Raw genomic sequence first — 19,472 nt, 5'->3', positions numbered from 1 at the left:
TTTTAATGTTAGACTTAGTGGTGGTCTGGCGATTAAACTGCTGAACGTAGAGGTAGGCCTTTCTCATAAAACCCTCATTTTGGACCTTTTTTTTTGTAGAATGAACATTTCCTTGCTGCTACTTTCAGCGTTTAGGGGCTTAGGCCAAAAGGGGACATAGACATTTTTTTTTGATTATGCCCCTCAATGTGTTTCCCCTGTACTATGCAAAATATAAAGATATCAGACATATATTTCCAAAAACTGACATATTCCAACTACTACTGTATATAACAAATTAACAAATGCAAATAAAGCATAAAATGAAAAATGAAACATAAAATGAAAAATTTTATTGGACTAAATATAGTTTTCAGTTAGCTTTCAGAGGCCAAAACCTCTTTCCTCATGTCAGGACAGTATACTGTCCTGACATGACATCAGAAGGGAGCTGAGGCTGGTGCGAACAGCAAGTGGAAGATGCTGCTCGTCGCACCGGTGAACATTTCAAGAGGTACACGGGGGGAGGGGTTGAAGAAGAGGAGAAGCACCGGCACCTCTCCCCAGGGTGGTCTGCACCCCCTCCCCCTTCTATACCACTGCACATATGAACCTATCAACATAACAAATTTGAGTCTCTAGTATATCAAGAACAAAGGTGGATATTCACCCCTCCCCCCATTCCTTCAATGGTCATCTAGTTAGTTTGGACACCTTTTTGGCACTTATTTGTTGTTAAAGTAGATCTAGCTCAAACATCCAAATTGTGTCTTGGATGTTTTCTACAGTGTTCCATTATTGATGAAAAATGTCCAAATTAATCCTGCATAAAACTCATCCTCACATGCACCTTTGAGATTTATGTGCACTGCAAACAAACAGCATAGAAAACTATCTAAAAAAAGTATTTCAAAAATGGCAATTTGGATATTATAGCAAACAAAGAGGTCCTTTTACTAAGGGCTCCTTTTAAGAAGGTGCGTTAGGGCCTTAACACGCGGAATAGCGTGTACTAAAATGCCCCACGTGCTAGCCGCTATCGCATCCTCTTGAGCAGGCGGTAGTTTTTGGGCTAGCGCACACTAAAAATGCTAGCGTACCTTCATAAAAGGAGCCCTAAGGTGCGGTAGTCGATTTAGCACGTGCTACAAATTAGCGTGCACTAAACGCTAACGCCTGCTAATGCGTCCACTATATCCTGTGGACGCATTTGCACGCATTAGAGTTTAGCGCGTGCTAAATCAGCTACCGCACTTTAGTAAAAGGACCTCTAATCGCCCAAATACAACGTTATACCATGTTTGGGACATTTTTTTTCTTTTGAAAATGAGCCCCTTAGTAAGAAATGTGTTGAAATAACACCTTCACCATTTTTTTTTCTTTTGTTTGAAAATGCAGGTGGAACTGTTGTTGAGCGGTTGTGTCAGAAACTCAGTGGTATTCCCATGACCTGATGCAGAACCATCAAAGCATGATCATGTGGACAACCTGGGATCCCTTTTTATTTTATTTTTTTTAATTTCTTTATTCATTTTAAAGCCATGATTAAGTGCAAGATATAATGCAATCATATAACTCTATAAAAGCACTTAAATACATTTACAATTATAATTTATGACAAATAGATATATCACCCCCCAAAAAAAAATTATATTCAAAAAATACACTCAAATTGAAAAAATGAAAAATACATTCCAACCCACCCACTTGACGTGTATGACCAAAGGACATAATCACTAATCACTCTTTGCAAAATTTTGTCAGTTGCTCCCAAATCTTCATAAACTTCTTATAATGTCCCTGATGTATAGCCATACTTCATTCCATCTTAAAAATATGACATATAGGGGTCCTTTTACAAAGGCGCGGTAGCGGTTTAATGCGTGGAATACCGCGTGTTAAACCGCCTGCTGCGCTAGTACCTAACGCCTCCATTGACGAGGCATTAGGATTTTAGGATGCCGCGGGGGGATAGCGTGTGATGAAATGTCTGATGCTCTAACCCCCCTAGCGCGCCTTGATAAAAGGAGCCCAAAGACTCCGACCAAAAGGCGGACCAAATAGTTCAGTCTATCCCAGTTTTTTCAATTCCTTAAAATAAGCTGAATTGCAACCCCTGTCAGAATAAATAGATCCCTTTTGATTCTGAGAAAAGCTCTTAAAAGATAAGTACCGGAAATTGTCATTTAAATATTTTGATAGATTGTGATAGATTTATTTATTTTTTTTAGATTTTGGATACAAGTTTTTACATCACATTAAGCATGTATGGATGAATGAATGATGAAATGGGACTGAAAAACTTTGCTAGAGACTAGAGCAAGCATGGCATTTGAAACTCATCCTTTCACTTTTAAAATTTATATTTTATAGTTCATAATTTGAAAACAAAGTTGACTTAACAGTGTATACGAGGGGGGTGCTGAAAAGTTCTCAGCCAAACCAACTTCCTCAATTTTGAGCGTTATTTTGCCACTGAAAAGAATTTTATTTTGCAAAGTGCCAATTTGCAAAATTGTAATGTCATGTTTTTGACATTGTTTCAGATCATTGATTGAACCATGTCAACAAAAACTGTGGAATTTTCAAGTGTGGAACTCCGAGCCATCGTGAAGTTCCTAATCCTGAAGAAGAAAACTCCAAAGGAAATCCATGAATGTATGATGCAAACATTGAATGACAAATACCCATCATACTCCACATTGAAGAAGTGCTAAGCAAACTTTCAGCAAGGAGATTTCAAGACCGAAACACTGCAACAAGGTCTGGGAGGTCTCAAACGGTGTCAACTCCTAAAATTGTTGACCATGTCTATGACCTGATATTGGAAGATCAGCAAATATCGGCTAAAACAATTGCTGAGACGCTACCAGATATCCAGAGAGCATGTTGGGTGTACAATCCACGAGCAGCTGGGTATGCAGAAGCTGTCAGCCAAATAGGTGCCCAAATGTTTGAATGACAAGAAGCAACATTGTACACTTTCAAGTTGATTTTGCAGCATTTTCAGTGAGCTGGTGCCAACTTTTGGAACGACTAGTTACTGTTGATGAACATGGTTACAGCACTATGATTCTAGGACAAAAGAACGGTCCATGCTATGGCGGCACTCATGTTCTCTAAGGCCAACGACATTCAAGACCCAGAAATCAGCAGAAAAGGTCACGGCCACAGTGTTTTGGGGTCAAAAAGGTGTTGTAATAAGGGGCCAATCAGTTAATGCAGAATACTACTATAACTTGCTGTGCCGATTAATGGAGGTATTGCAAGACAATGCACCTGCTCACAAGGCTGGCAAAATGATGGATGTTTTCATGCAGTTGGGTTTGCAGTGCATAGGCAATCCACCCTACTCACCAGAAAGAGTTTGAAAGGGTGACAATTTCTGAGTAATTCTGAGGTGATCGCAGCAGCGGAGTGACCAGACCAGAGTATTTTTGGCAGAGTTTCAGAAACTTCAGGCACGATGTGCCAAATATGCTGAACTTAGGGGCAAATAAGTGGAATAACGTGTAAGTTTCATGGCTCCATATTATTCTCTTATTTGTTGGGCTGAGAATTTTTCAGCACCCCTGTTGCATATGAATTTGGTTAATTTTATGTTCGGCATTATTTGATTGAACCATATTTTGTAGTACTGAATCAACACCCTATGCTATCTGCTAAAATGCTTTATTATGTAGTATGTTGACATTATAATGTAGCATACTATGCATGTCGTACTTTGCATTGTGATTTGAACATTTTTACTGCTGTAATTGTCTATTGTTTATTTTTTACTTAATCTTGTACATCTCCTTGAATGACTTTCTTTAAAAAGTCAGTAAATAAATCCAAATAAATAAATACTCCCGCCCACCCACCCCTTTTACGAAGCCATATGGTAACCCTAGTGATGCACAAACTACTGTATTCACAATCTCACAAGAACAGTGTGGGAAATTAAGGATCTTGCAGTGCAAACTCACTGAGATACATTCTTAAGTTTCTTGGACTCTGGAGAGAAAGAGGGGAGGGGGCTTAATTTTAAAATTTTCAATTTCTTAAAATGGCTTCCATAAACAGCACCATATCCGATGCAGCCCTCAGACCAAAATGTTTGCTCATTCCTGCTCTAGAACAAGGGGTGACAATGTAAAACAGGAGGAGAAACAAAAAAACCTATTTGTTTGCATAAGTACAGAAGTACTACCATATTGGGATAGACTAAAGGTCTATCAAGCCCAGTGTCTTACTTCCAACAGTGGTCAATCCATATCACAAGTACCTGGCAAGATCTGGAAAGAGTAAAACATATTTCATGCTGCTATTTCCCCAAGTCCACCTTATTAATGATTTATGCACTTTTCTACTTATGACAAAAATAAAATGGTATACAATTTGAATGTTCTAAGTCAAACAAAATCCAAAATATATTCAAAAAATCCTTTACTTAAAAGATACTCCTATAGTGGAGAAGATACTCTTAAAGTGGAGAAAAACCTCAGTGTCACGTGGGATACAAATAAAGGATCCTACAGACATATCAACTCCAAAGGGTAGTTTGGAGTTGAAGACACATCCTTGGTAAACAAAAAACTCCACTAATGCATTGATTTGCTCACGTGACACTGAGGTTTTTAAACACTCTGCTGGAGTACCCTTTAAGTACAGGATTTTTTGAATGGATTTTGGATTTTGTTATGCACTTTTCTTCTAAGAATGTGTCCAAACTTTTTGAAACCCTGCTATGCTAACTACTTTTATCACATTTTGTGAAAACAGAAAGGGTGGCTGATAAACAGAACAATCCCCCCAAGTTGGTGACAGAGACCAACAACAAAAAAAAACCCCAAACCCTCACATACATTCAAGAAAACATGGGCTCAACCCCAAGGATCCTAGGGTGTGGGAAGGTAAAGATAAAATGGAATCTCCACTGTTGCAACAGATATAGAGCAATGATTGGACTTTGTTGTTTATCTGCTGTCAATTTCTATCTGTGTAACATTAGGAGTCTATATTGGAAATGAGTCGCAGGCTAACTCACCCATTCCTCACTACCAGAACTGCTTTATATTGCTCTCTTGGGGTCACCATGTAAAAATTAATAACAGCAAGAGATAAAAAAGGACCAGTCTTAATCAGATCATTTGTATAGGAAGTGCTTCTATTTTGTGTGTATGTAACGCAATTTAAGCTAATTGTATCGCATTCACTTTGGGGACAACTCAGCCTGTCTCTGTAGCTTTTTTCTAATTTCACCCCTTAATGTACGATTTCAGAATCTTTCATTGTAATGATTTTAATGCAATCAGCAAAACTATCCATGTAATTGTATTTGGCACTGTGCTCTGGGTGGAATGGCAGTCGGGGAGCACTCCCTGAACCCAGGGCTTGCGCACAAGAATGCAAAACAGCTCGGTTTCAATAATCAGCAGCAGAAGGCAGGCAGCAGCGTCTGGGAAAGGCTTCGGAAAAAAAAAAACAACAAAAAAAAAAACATTTGTCGGAAGACAATGACAAAAAAGAGGGTCTCAGCTCGGTGCTATTCAGAGACAATTTGTAAGCACGGCTGTTGAAGTCGATCCGGAGCCGACTGAACAGCTGGAGCCACAGAGTGATTGATAAGTACGCCCAGGAGAACTTCATTTCTCCGTGAATAAAGCAATAGCTCGGCAATGCTGGGCGGCTGCGTAATGTCAGTATCATTAAGTGGAGAGAGTGGATGTGCCAGGCCTTCAGATGGGGAGAGCAAAAGGTATGGAGAGAGGTCAGGACACCCTATCCCTCCCCAAATACATGCACACACACACGCAAACAGCGCTAGCCCTTCTTTCATGCTAATCTTCATCTCTTTATGAAACCCTCTGTCCGTCTGTAACCCTTGTAGCACCAATTCTGACTGTCAGGGTATAACCGGATTACAGAAAGCTCAGTACGATAAGACCTTAATTTAGCCCTTTAAACACACAATAGTCCCAAGACAGCAAATATCACGAGGGGAGGGGAGAAACAGTTTGGGGACAAGTCTTGAGACCCCGAAGTGACAGGTCATGAAAGCAGCCGGGGTTTTAGCATAACTGGTGAGAGAACCATAATCAGGCAGCTTTCAGCTCAGGAGTCTTTGCAGGTCTGAAGGGAGTTTTAGGAGACAAGAGCTCTGAATTCAGCCTAAAACTCAGACAGGAGGAGAGTAGTCAAGAACTTGAAGCCTTTTGGGATCTTTATGTAAGTTAGGAGAAGCTACCTGGGATGCAGTTAAGGTTTAGCAGATGTCAGACTTACATGTTCTTTCTATCCTAACCAGGGATATGTTGACATTTCTTGTAGTATTCCTTAAGAAAAATGTCAGAAGCCATACTGGCTCTGATTCTACAAAAAGGGCTTAGCCGATCAAAGCGCCTACCTAAAGTTTTTAATTGGTTCAACTGGCTCTGCTAATTGAACAGTGCCATTAAAAATCATTTAAAAACCAATTGCAAAAATTAATTGGTGCCCACATTGGTAGGTTCCATGCAGGCATCTACTACAGAGTGTCTACCCGCTCCAACCCACGTCTACCCGAAAAGGGGGCAGAGTTTGGACTTGGATAAAGTTAGGCACCAGTATTTTAGGCCAAGAAAACCCTAGCCTAATATACTGGCAACTACATTTATGATGCCTACTAGAGTGATTCCATAAACAGCACCTAACTTTAACTGGCATGTGGTAGCTGCCGTTTTCACTGGCGCTTACTGAGGACATGTCTGGGGGTCCGGACGTCTTTTCAAAACCTAGCACTTTGTCCTGGTTTTGAAAAGTTTGGAACAAGTCACCATTGGGCAGGAGGGCATCTGCGCATGCGCGGCTGCCCTCCTGCCCAAAGAGAACAGACAGTGGGGGGCAGGACTGGGGCAGGGCTAGGACGGGTTTGGGGCATAACAGGGTGGGGATAGGTGAGACTGGGCAGGCCTGGGGATGGGTCTATGGGTCCAGATTTTCCAAACGGAAAATCTGGTAACCCTATTATGGGTTAGCATGAAATCAGAGAGCTGTGATATGCAGTGGCTTCAGGGCCTAGTTCCACCACCATCAGTTGCTAGTTTATCAAGCAATCTCCCGTTTTTCTAACAGTCTAATTAGAACAATTCCGCAAGTTTCTGCAATATTATAATATGTTCTTATGCCAGTAATTTTGTGTCTGTGCCAGAATTAAGGGTGCCCCCCCCCACCAGAAATCATTTCACAAAATTGGCCAAAATACCCATGAATATGCTGCATATCATTTTTTTTTCCACAAGTTTCTAAAAGTGTCATAAATTGAGTGCTTAGCAAAATCTTGCACAAGATAGTGTTGCATGGTAAAAGATATGCAAAGAGTGTGGTCGAACTCCTACCCCATCTTTAAATCTGGCATTTACATTCTAAGCTTTTCAGAGCATGAAATTGTATCCCTGTGATTTATTTAGGCAGCACCATGTATGCTGAGAGCACACTCTATATTTATTTATAATTATATAGATAGTTATAGCTACAGTGAGTATAAAGTACACATTTAAGAATGGGAGACCTTGATCTATCACAGGAGTGTCAAACTGCAGTCCTGGAAGGCCACAAACCAGTTAGGTTGTTAGGAGATCTTTCATGAATATGCATGAGATACATTTGCATAGAATGGCAGTGCATACATATTTACTTAATTGCATATTCACTGGGGATATCCTAAAAACTGGATTAGTTTGCTGCCCTTCAGGATACCCTTGGCCTATCACATTTAGGACCTGATTCAATTGGACTTTTCTGCCTCTAGGATAAAAAAAAACACCTTAGGGACCATTTTACTAAAGCAGGACAACTCAGTTCTGATTCTTGAGGTTCACATGAGCGAGATTTGCATTCCAAGGATGCAGTGCATGCAAATCTCTCTCATGCATATTCATTGTGGATATCCTAAAACTTGGCTTGTCTGTGGATCTCGAACCCTGTACTAAAGGGTGATAAGCCCTAACAAGTGGTTAGCACATGAGAAAATACTTATAGCAAAATGTGTTAAAATGTTTTGCTATAGAAGCATGATGGCAGATAAAGGCCAAATTGCCCATCTAGTCTGCCCATCCGCAATAACCATTATCTCTTTCTCTCTCCGGAAGATCCCATGTGCCTATCCCAGGCCCTTTTGAATTCAGACACAGTCTCTGTTTCCACCTCCTCTTCTGGGAGACTGTTCCATGCATCTACCACCCTTCCTTTAAAAAAGTATTTCCTTAGATTACTCCAGAGCCTGTCACCTCTTAACTTCATCCTATGCCCTCTCATTGCAGTTTCCTTTCAAATGAAAGAGACTCGACTCATGTGCATTTACATTACATAGGTATTTAAACGTCTCTATCAAATCTCCCCTCTCCCGCTATAATTTTCCTATCTTTTTGCACTAATCACATGCTAATTTTTTTTTAAAAAATATTATTTTGAGGCATATCATCAGTGGACAGTGGGTGTTCCTGCGCTGTCTGGCTAGTGCATCCCAATTAGCGTGTGCTAACTGGGTATGACAGACATAGGAGGTGGTAAGTGCTTCCATACAGTGTATGTGGCACCCGGGGCCCATCATTTTTTTGAAACCTCAGCCCCATGTAAAAAAATATTTTTTGTAATAACCATGAAACGGAATAAATGGTCAGAATAGAAACAGGCAGTGAAAATTTTCTTTTATTGAACCTCATATATGTAACCATTATTCAAAACATAACATAACATAACATAAATTATGTCTGAATTGTCATGACATCAGAAGTACATATGGAGTAGTTGCAGGTGATGCTTGGGACAGTTCTGATTATGTTAGTTCGGTTTTATGTGTTGTTTGAATAGAAGGGTTTTTATTTCTTTTTTGAAGGTTTTGTAGTCTGTGGTCGAGGTCAATAGGTTGTAGAGTTGGGGGTCGAGTGTTGCAGCTCAAATGGCTAGGAGGTTGTCGAACAGTTTTTTTCTTTTGACGTTTTTGGTTGGAGGGTGTGTGAATGGTGCGTGAGTTCTCCTATGTCTAGTTGAGGTGGATTGAATTATTTAGCTGAAGAAATTAGTTACCCCTCCCCCCCCATTCCACACACATTAATTATCTTCCATTTTTGTTCCCATTATAAAAAACACTGATATGTTCCCAGAAAAAAATATACATTAAAATAAGAAGTGAAAACAAAGGCCCCTACAGATGAGAATATAACATAAGAATAGCCTAACTGGGTCAGACCAATGGTCCATCATGCCCAGTATCCCATTCTCATGGTAGCCAATCCAGGTCAAAACCCAAAGAGTAGCAACATTCGATCCAGGGCAAGCAGACACTTCCCCCATGTCTTAATAATAGACTATGGACTTTTCCTGCAGGAATTTGTCCAAATCTTTCTTAAAACCAGCTACACTATCTGCTTTTGCCATAACTTCTGGCCACTTCATTTTTAAGCTTAGATCTTTCCCTTCAAACAGAGACCTTGCTAGATGTCAAATACAGCACAAGGTAACTTCACACGGACTTAGCTGTGCAGGAAATGTGAATCTCCTCATACACCCACCATATAGTGCAAAAATGTGCAAAGGTTTTTTTTTCTTTTGATCACTGTATAGCCTAATGCCACAGAAGCAGTGCTGTTACAAACATATTCTGAAGGTCAATTCTAAGGTTAACAAAGTTTTCTTTCTTGGACCACAAGGATATACTGACAAACCACTGGAAGAGATCCTAAAACAACTACCCAGGCACAACACCCAAAGACCCACTCAGTGTGTGAACCAGTTGAGTGGAGTGGACTAACTGGGGGGTGGAAATGGGCCCAGAGTTTGCTCAGCAGAATTTCCCAGACCACCTCTTCCTCTCAACACGCTGCCACCACCATCACCACTAGGAACATCTCACTGGGTAGGCCAGCAATGCTTATAAACTTTATAAAACACAACTTTATATTTTCTTATAAAGCACATATTTTAACTGAACTCTCTGACATCTTCAGCCTTGCCATTTACAAAAATAGAAGGAAGAAAAGTTCCTGTTTCCTACTGTCTCATGTCCCCGGCCTATACAATATTTTTCTTTTGCAGACCCTTCAAAATTCTGACCAAATCCTCGTTTCATTTGCATTATAAAGTACTGAGGATGCCATCTCTCCCCAATCCCAGGTCCTAAAGTCTAAGACAGTAGCGCAAACTAGTGCTGCCCGATTCAGGAAAAAAAAATTTGATTCGATTCAGCCTATTGAATTGGTTTTTCGATTCGATTTTCCTGCCCAATTGGGTGTTTTTTTCAAACATCCTGGTGGGTTTATTTTATAGCTTTTTCACTCCCCTTTGGCTTCTCCTAACCACACTGGCGCTGTGGTGTAAATAAAATAAAGAAACAAAAAGGACTTTTCCTCTCTCTGTTAAATCCTAGCTCACATTTGCGGTCCAACACCAGCTCTGGCAGGATACACATTTCAAATCTGACATATTGTAATCACAAAACAGAAAATAAAATTAGTTTTTCTACCTTTTATTGTCTGGTTATTTTTCAAATCTTGTTGGTCCAAGGCTCTGGTTGTCTTCTGATAACTTGCTTGCCAGGGTCTCCTTCTTTCTTCTTTCTGCATGCTAACCATCCATCTGCCATCTCTGTCCTCCCCTTCCGTTTCCCTTGCCTCCCCAGGAGGTCTGGCATCTTTCCTTTTTTTAGTCTCCCTCCACAGATCCACCTTTTCTTAACTACCCTTTCATCCAGCATCTCTCCCTCCTTCCCCACCACCCCAGGGTCCACCATCTCTCCCTTCCTTTTCCCAACTACCCTCCTATCCAGTATCTCTATCCCCCCTCCACACCATCCCTTGTGTCCAACTTCTCTCCTTTTCTGTTCCTTCCCTCCCTAAAACCCATGGTCCATCATCTCTCTCCCTCTCCTCTATTTTCAGACCCATTATTTCTTTCCACCCAAAGTCCGGCATATGTGCGTCTTTTTGAACACCCCCTTCCCTCCATGTACTTCTACACCAGGGCCCCCCCCCCCTGAAGGCCTGTCCCCCATTAAAGGTCTGCATCCCACCTCTGAAGGCCTGTCTCCCCCCCTTGAAGGCCTGCACCCCCCTGAAGGCCTGTCCTCCCATTGAAGGCCTACCTGCCTGTTTGTCCTCCCCCTTGAAGGCCTGTCCCCCCTTGAAGGCCTGCCTGCCTGTCCCCCTTGAAGGCCTGTCCCCCCCTTGAAGGCCTGCCTGCCTGTCCCCCTAGAAGGCCTGTTTCCCCCCTTGAAGGCATGCCCCCCCCTTGAAGACCTGTCCCTCCCTTGAAGGCCTGCCTGCCTGTCCCCCTTGAAGGCATGTCCCCCTGAAGGCCTGTCTCCCCCCTGAAGGCCTGCCTGCCCGCCCCACCCTGAAGGACCATTCGCCCCCACCCCGAACAACAGCTCGCCCACCCCGAAGGACCGTTCGCCCACCCCACTCCGAAGGATCGCTCATCCCCATGGCCTCCCCGCGCCATTAACCATAGAGAAGCAGCCTGCAGCAAGATCGCGATGCCAGCGATCTTTGCGCTGCTTCGGCACTGTTTCCTCTGCCGCGGTCCCGCTCCTCCTCTGACATCAGAGGAGGGGGCAGGACCGTAGAAGAGGAAACAGCGCCGAAGCAGCACAAAGATTGCTGGCATCACGATCTTCCTGCAGGCTGCTTCTCTACCATAAATGGTGTGGGGGGGGGGGCGGCTGGGGGAATCCGGACGCCAGACGCCAAGGGGGAGAACTGGACGTCGGGGGGGGGGGGCGGACGCCAATGGCTTCAAGACCGGGAGCACCCCCTCAGGGCTTGCACCCGGGGCGGACTGCTCCCCCCTCCCCGCCCCCCTCCTTGATACACTACTGCTTCCATATTCAGTTTTTAAAATCTAATGTGCATGAAAAATTAGCACAGGACCTGCAAATAAAGAAAGACTATTATGTACCAAGTTAAATCTGTGCTTAGCATGCAAGAAAGGCTCACATTAAAATGATAGGTCTGCGTTTCCCTGCACTTTAGTAAAATGGCTCCTTAGCCTGTTTGGTAAAGGGTGTACATGTATTAATGCAGGTTATTGCACAGGGCTAGTAAATTGTCGCCAATGATATTTTTCAAAACTACATTGGCCCATTAACGCTCATTAATTACATGTAAGTTAGTAAATCATCAGCTTAGTGAGTCCTGTCATTTGCTCTTCTCATGGGGTTAATTCTATAAAGAAAGAGCTGACATTGTATATTATGTATGTTAACCTGTAAACCGTCCAAAGCTCTTTGAGGAGGACAAGATAGAAAAGGAATGAAATAAATAAATTTATGCACTAAACACACACATAAATGATTAGAACATGGAGTACTGTATATGTATATATAAAACCAGAAAAAGGAAAGAAACAGAAGCCACAGCGGTAAACCAGTCAAAAAGAGCAGGGCCAAATAAATGGTCTTCCAAAAATGGGGTAAGAGGCCTAAAGAGGTCCAAACACCAATTGTGTTGAGTAACAGATTGAAAGAGCTCTCAGTGTCCACCAAAAAGCCCAAATAATGAAGTTACAACTGTCTTATTTTGGTCACACTGTCACAAGAGAAAGATCATTGGAGAAGGACATTATGTTTGGGAAGATCGAAGGAACTAGGCAAAGAGGGTGACCTGCAGTCAGATGGCTAGACGTGTTGAAAACAACCATGGGGATGACGCTGGAGGACTTTACTGGACTAGCACAAAACCGCTCTCTTTTTAGATCTGTAATTCATCAAGTTGCTAGGACTTGAACGCAAGTGATGTCACCTAACTAACTAATATATATACACACACGTGTATGTGAAAATGTCAAAAATCCACTTAAGCACTATTCTGTAAATACATGTGTATCTAAAAGAGCATAAATTTGACAGGTGAATGTACACATAGGCAGAGCCTGGTCCTAGCATGGTTGACACTCACATATACACACCTCACTCAGGGGCCCTTTTACTAAATTGTGATAAGTGCTTGCATATGCTTACTGCAAGTTAAACAGGCTTACGCATGTCCATGGTAAATTTACCTAGCTGCATGTGTTCATCACACGCTAAAATAATTTCTCCTAATTTTCTCTCAGCGTGTGTGTTCAGGGGTAGAGCGTGGGTATGAAAACATAAGAATAGCCATACGGGGTCAGACCAAAGGTCCATCAAGCCCAGTAGCCCGTTCTCACGGTGGCCAATCCAGGTCTCTAGTACCTGGCCAAAACCCAAACAATAGCAATATTCCATGCTACCAATCCAGGGCAAGCAGTGGCTTCCCCCATGTCTCTCTCAATAACAGACTATGGACTTTTCCTCCAGGATATTGTCCAAACCTTTCTTAAAACCAGCTACACTATCCGCTCTTACCACAACCTCTGCAATGCGTTCCAGAGCTTAACTATTTTCTGAGTGAAAAAAAATGTCCTCCTATTGGTTTTAAAAGTCCTCCTAGTCTTTGTAATTTTTGACGGAATGAAAAAATTGATCCACTTGTACCCATTCTACTCCACTCAGGATTTTGTAGACGTCAGTCATACCTCCCCTCAAGCGTCTCTTTTCCAAGCTGAAGAGCCTTAACCGTTTTAGTCTTTCCTCATACAAGAGGAGTTCCATCCCCTTTATCATCTGCTTCCTTGCATGACAGTGATAATCAGTTATCGTGTGAGGCATTGCCATGTGCTAATTGATTAGCACAGAGTTAGCGCATGGGCCGCTACTGCCTATAAAATGGGTGTTGGTAAGGGCTCCCGTGGTAACTCTGTTTAATGGCCATGCACCAATGGTGAGATTAGCGCATGGCCATAAATTTGGAAAATGGAAATTTAAGCCATTTTCTGGCCGCAGCACAAGTGGCCTTAGCACGCAGGAAAGACACACATAAACAGTGTTTTAAGTAAAAGGACCCCTTATCGAATACAAGCATGAGTGTATCTCCAGCATTTAAATATGACCATTTTTAAAGCAGCTTGATGGCTGGCATAAGTGTTCATGCCTAACCGCATGTGTGGTATTATACCCGGTTGCACTAGCATTCTATAATGGAAAGCATGCTCCACATAGACAATCTAATCTAGGTGCACTGTTATACAATAGAACTGCCCTCTAAGTGTGTTTTTTCTCATTGTAATTCCTTCTCAACTCAGCCCATACTATGAAGCAACACCCCCCTAAAATGCCCAAATGACATGTTTGATGAGCGATATACGAGCATTTAATAAACTAGGATTCTCTAGAATTTGGTTAACATGGACCCTAAAGTCTAACCACTGGGTGCTGCCATTGTGTGATGGTTGAAACTTCCTCTCCTTAGAGCAGTCTTCTCCAAACCTTTTTTTTTATTTTTAGGGGGCCACATTATATATTTTGTAACATTTGCCTGTAACATTTGGAGGGCCAAGCCACAGGTGAGCAGCACACACACACACGCACTCAAGCTCTCTCTCTCTCCTGTAACACCCCCCACTCCCCCCCACACACGCACTCAAGCTCTCTCTCTCGCTCTCCTGTAACATCCCCCACTCCACCCCCCACACACACACACGCACTCAAGCTCTCTCTCTCTCCTGTAACACCCCCCCACTCCACCCCCCACACACACAAACGCACTCAATCTCTCTCTCTCCCGTAACCCCAGCCTTCAACCAATCTCTTGCTTTCTCTCATGTATCCACAGCCTTCTCCCAGCCTCTCTCTTTCATGTACCCCCCCCAGCCTTCAACCAGTTTCTCACTCTCATATATCCCCCTCCTTTGCCTTCACCCAGTCTCTTTCTCCTCATCTGGCTTCAGCTGCAGGTTCATACTGTACTATCCCTGCTGCCCTGCCATGACTGCGCTATCTGTTAACTTGAGGTGCATGACACCAGACGTTTGGGTTGGTCTTGCGGTTTTCTATCTCATGACACTTGAAACTGCAAGACCAAGCCAAACTTCTAACACTGTGCAGCTCAATCTCGCACATAGACCAGTAGCAGCAAGGAAGCAAGGATCCCATAGTAAGAATCTGTGCTTCACCCCAATTGTAGAGCTTCTTTGGGCCAAGAAAAGGCAGTTGGCGGGCCAGGTTCTGGGTTGGGGGCCATCGGTTGGACCAGTGTCATAGTAAGGAGGGTGGAACGCCCCAGGCGTGGTCTTCCTAAGGGCGCGCTCCTTTCCTTCCCCATACCTTTTTTACTTCACTGGCATGAGAATACCGTCTGCATCGGCATCGGCGCTCTCTCTGACGTCACTTCATGGACCCACACTTAGGAAGTACGTCAAAGGGCAAGCCGACACCGACGTGGGCATGCTGCTCATGCCGGAGAAGTTAAAATGGTACGGAGAAAGGGAAGGGGGCGCAGAAGGGGTGGGGGGTGGGAGAGGGGTGCCACTGCCCTGGGCGTTGCTTACCCTTACTATGCCATTGGGTTGGCCAAGACTTCCCTTGAGGCTGTGCACGCTTCCTCTGCAAATTCCCCTGTACCAACCAGCCTGGGGAGTAGAGACTTGGGCAGGAAATCCAACTCAGGTCACTTGCACAGCACGCATCAGCTCTGCCTCTCAACCACCCTGCAGTCCCTGTGTTTCCCAACTGTTAATGAAGCACTTGCAATCTAGCTAACGCAACAAACTGACTAGATTGAACAGGCTTCCTTAGATTTTTTTTCTTCTTTTTTTTGTATGAAATTATAGGGCTATAACCCTCAAAAGGATACAGTAAATTACAAGTGATTTTCACAGTAGAAATTTGGCAAGGGCAATGAGAACATTTTGCTCCCTCGGGTGGTACTTCAGCCTCCTATGCTTTTCATCAGAAACCATGGGGTTTGGGGATATGTTCCGCAGAGGTCAGAGCTGTGTTTTAGCCTAAGCATTTGCAGGGAATATTTCACCATAGGCAACATTTTATGAGAACTAGGCTGAACTTCTGTCACTAAATGGCAAAAGACATCAGGAAAATTTTTAGAGAGGAGATAGTAGAAGATGTTAATCTGTCTAAAATGAAGTCTCCCTGCTGATAAAAAGGCAACTCTGAATAGTGCAGAAATGTCGCCTATGTATGACAGGGTTGGGTGGGTGAGCTGAGAAAAAAAATGTATGATTTTCAAATAAATCCCCCTTTTTTTGAGTGTTGGTGCTAACATTTCTTTAATTTTCTATACCATTCTCGCAGGGGAGCTCAGAATGGTTTACATGAATTTATTCAGGTACTCAAGCATTTTTCCCTGTCTGTCCTGGTGGGCTCATAATCTATCTAATGTACCTGAGGCAATGGGGAGATTAGGTGACTTGCCCAGGGTCATAAGGAGCAGCATGGGTTTGAACCCGCCACCTCAGGATGCTGAGGCTGTAGCTTTAACCACTACACCACACTCTCCCTAATAGTGCTGTGGCCATCAATAAAAAAGCCTGACACAACTTATTTAAAGGGGGGGGGGGAATTAGAAAATCCCCAAAATACTGGGATATCTTTTTAAAAAAGAGCGACCATGTTAGCCCCTACTACAGACTGCTTCACTGGCTACCAAAGGAGGCACGAATAATTTTCAAGTTCTCTTGCATATGTTTCAAGCTGGTTTGGGGACTAGCTCCTACATACCTGCTACCTCACTTCATTCTATACAGCCCTACGAGACAAACCAGAAACAGCAACCTATTTGCATACCCGAGCATTACCGGCTGCAAATACAAAACCTTCCTGGATAGAACTTTTATGTTCCAAGCAAACAAACAACAACACATGTTAGACAGCTACATAAAAGGAGCAAGACTGATATATAATGCCTTTAGAAAAGCCATAAAAACGGCCTTATTCAACAGAAATATCACCTAAAAAAGTATCTACACCTAACACTACATATGTCCACTCCTGCTTTTAAGTCTGAAATGTCTAACATTATATTTTGCTGCCTTTTTAAGATTCTGTTTGCTGTATTTCACTGCCTTTTGTAAGATTCTATATGCTGTATCTCTCTGCCTTTTTGTAAGACTCTATATGCTCTTTGTAAGATTCTAAATACTGTATCCCGGACTTCAACATATTGTAACTCGCTGACTGTCCAGCTCTCTTCAGTGTGAACCGCCTAGAAGTCTCACGACTATGGTGGTATAGAAGAATAAAGTTATTATTATTATTATTAAATTTAAACAAATCTCAAAGTAGCTAGGGAGTCCTGGTGGAGTTCTTCAAATTTAGTGGTCCTTTTACAAACCAGAGGCAAGCACCACTCTTGTTAGTAAACCTATTGTCCCTGTGTCTTCACTTAAATACCTAGGAGTACTTATGAACTCTGCCCTTACTTTTGATGATCAAGTTGCATCAGTAATCAACAAATGCTTTTATGCACTTAGGCAACTGCACTCAATAAAAAGGTACTTTAAGAAATTGGCTTTGCAAGCCATGACACATGTTTTATTCACCTCAAGATTGGACTTTTTAGGTTTACTACAAGCCCTAATTAAAGGATTACTAACATTACAGAATTCTGGAATCAGACTTCTTGGAAACATTAAAAGCTATGATCACGTCATGCCATTGTATATAAAGTATCATTAGCTATCTATGTTGTTTACATGTCAATTCAAAATGTTGTGCTTAACACACAGAGCTCTGTGGGAACAAGAACCCTCTTACCTTAGCAGGTGGATTTCCTTATATACTCCCACTAGTCCCATCTTTTACGAACGCATTGCGTGGGTTTTAGCACCGGCAGTGGCAGTAACTGCTCCGCCGCTCATATGAGCGTTGGAGCAGTTACCACCGCTGTTGGCGCTAAAATCCGCTCTATGCATTCGTAAAAGAGGGGGTAGGTGCCTTAGGTCCTTGCAAGATTTTAGGATGTGCTCCCCTCACTTTACAGGGGCGCATTGGGCTGTTACAACTGAGAAAACATATTTCTGGTTGGCTCCAAATTTATGGAATGGGTTACTGAAGGAAATTTGAGCAGAAATTTGTTACAAAAAATTTAAATTCATGCTGAAAACCCTTTTTGTTCTTATTACCTTTAATCTGCTTGCCTCGATGGGGTAGTACTTACTCCAGGGACACTTTTAATGTACAATAATTCCTCCGAATCTGAGGTTTCAGTACCCGCGAATTTAGTTATTTGTGATTTTTTTTAAAACAAAACTCTGCATCAGAGTAGACCATCCCCAGACCTTACCTGGTGGTTTAACGGTGATGCGGGGCAGGATCGATCATCCTATGCTCCTGCCCCGTGCAGAGCCATCATCAAAATGGCTGCCGTGAGTTCCCGTTGTAGTCTCGAGACTACATTCCCGTTGGAGTGTGGATAAAAGCACATATTCTTTAACTTTGATGTATAAATAATGTTTTTAAAAAAAATTATAAATGGAATATCTTAATAAAATATCTTCAATGGAGAGTCTGGGGCTTCAGGTTGTAACTGAAACCTGAAAATTCTCCTTTTATGGGGTCTCTATTGATGTCATCTGAATGCTGCCAACACAGCAGGATGTTGTCATCAATGTGGCACATACCCTTTTCCCCTCCACTCTAGTTGCCACAGATAAACAAGAGCAACAGCTTCTCTTCATGACATGGCTCTTAATAGGTTTGAGCCACAAATGTGTGAACTTCTGCACTACTCTGATCATCTTAAGTCTCAAGATTAGGAGACTAGCATAAGAGTTGCTGCACCATGTGGCTTAAACCTACTGATTAGGGCGCTCCCGAGAGAGGTGGTGGAGAGGAAAACGGTGGCTGAGTTCAAAGAAGCGTGGGATAAACACAGAGGATCTAGAATCAGAAAATAATATTAAATATTGAACTAAGGCCAGTACTGGGCAGACTTGCACGGTCTGTAGATGGGCATTTGGGGGAGGATGGGCTGGAGAGGGTTTTGATGGAGATTTCTGCAGTTGGAACCCAAGCACAGTACCGGGTAGAGCTTTGGATTCTTGCCCAGCCATAGCTAATAAGAAAAAATTAAAAAAATTTTTAATTGAATCAGGTTGGGCAGACTGGATGGACCATTCGTGTCTTTATCTGCCGTCATCTACTATGTTACTATGTTATATGATTCCAGAAAAAGGAGAACATATTGAGACAACTGGGTTTAACTTCCATTGAAAACAATGGAAATAAATTTCAAGTTGAATAGTTTTTTGATATACCATCTCTCATAAATATCTAAACGAGTTAATAAGAGAAAAAGAGAAAAGCTATTAAAATTGAGGGGATTATACAGGCTGAGCTTAACTAACATGGAACTAAGAGGAAAAGGGAGAAAGGATCTGACAGTTACATCAAGATACAAATTTGAAAAGGAGAGGGAGAGGGGCAACACAATAGGTTGGGAGTGATTTGTCATCCTCGGGTGAAATGCTCATTGACATGTATTCAATGCATCTTTGAATAGAACGTTTTAAGTTTAGATTTGAATTTCACCAAGGAAGTTTCTTGTCTAAGATCTAGGGGCATTGCATTCCAAAGGGAAGGGGCCATGACTGAAAAGATTATTTTACGAGTTGTATCATGAACAATTTCGCAGATGGAAGAGATTACTAATAAATTC

Source organism: Geotrypetes seraphini, chromosome 4 (genome assembly GCF_902459505.1).
Source record: "Geotrypetes seraphini chromosome 4, aGeoSer1.1, whole genome shotgun sequence".
Classification (NCBI taxonomy): domain Eukaryota; kingdom Metazoa; phylum Chordata; class Amphibia; order Gymnophiona; family Dermophiidae; genus Geotrypetes; species Geotrypetes seraphini.
This window is presented reverse-complemented; position numbering follows the sequence as displayed.